Here is a 1,240-nt window from a genome sequence, read left to right as displayed (position 1 = left end):
CAAAAGTTGGAATTTTTGGGTTTGACCCTAGGGGGTGGCCGAACTACCCCCTAAGCCCTAGGGGGTGGTTCGGCCACCCCCAACCGGCCCTTGGGGGTGACTTTTGGCCACCCCCATGTCTCAAGTGGGGGTGGCAAGCCACCCCATATATTTTTTTTTATTTTATATTTTTTAAAAAAAATAAATAGCAAAATATTATTTTTAATTAGTGGACACATGGTAGATTCTAGACCATTGGATGAAAATTAATGATCAAATTTTTTTTAAAAAAAATTGAACGGCAATTCTCCAATTATTATTGGAGATCCCAATCTATACAAAACATGGTATATATACATTGTAATTGTGATCAGATTGAATTAATAAGAATGAGAGTCCATCTTCTTCTTCTTCGTCTTCTTTTATTTTGCTGATCATTCTAGAATCTGTTAGGGTCTATAAAATTGGATATTTTAGGAGGAAGAACTACTGCTTTGGATCAAAATATGAAATGAATACGACGAATTAAGGATCCTTTTGGAGGTTCAGAAAAGTAGTTTTCATCTTTTCATTTCCTTTGTTTTTTTTTTTTTTTTTTTTTTTTTTTCTTTGGGAAATCTACTTCCACGAATCGATCTGATAACTGGTAAGAGTAATTCTGTTGCTGATAAATAACACTTTTTTCAAGCGCAAATGATTACCATCATAATGTTTGATGCTTATTTTATACATTTGTTTTCCTTACATTTTTTTGTCTACTTCTCTCTCCACATAAAACAATACTAGTAGAATGTGCATTAATAATAGAGAAATTATATTTATTCTTTTTATTTTTATTTTTATTTGTTTTTGCAATGTCCTCCTCGATGTTTTACAATTTCTACTCAATTAATGTCCAATTAGGGTTACAATATTCAAAATGACAAAAATACTCTTCATAATATATAATTTTTTTTAAAAAGAAAAATAATAATCATTAGAAAATATTTTTATCATTTTGGATCGCAAAAGATTTCAACCCCAATAGTAAGTAAGAGGATATTACAAAAATTAAAATATTGAAAGATGTGACAAAAAGAGTGATAGGCAGGGAGGATAACCCAAATACTTGTTAATCTAAAAAGTAAAGTAAAATGTTATCCAATGAAGAAGAGATTGCACTAACATTTTATTTTATGTAAAATAATAATAATAATAATAAATTTACTTTAGTTTGACTGAGTTTACGATTTTAAAGAGTGCTATTTAAAAAGAGTAATGC

This window comes from Corylus avellana, chromosome ca4 (genome assembly GCF_901000735.1).
Source record: "Corylus avellana chromosome ca4, CavTom2PMs-1.0".
Taxonomy (NCBI): domain Eukaryota; kingdom Viridiplantae; phylum Streptophyta; class Magnoliopsida; order Fagales; family Betulaceae; genus Corylus; species Corylus avellana.
The sequence above is the reverse complement of the archived record's forward strand: the minus strand, read 5'-3'. Positions refer to the sequence as shown.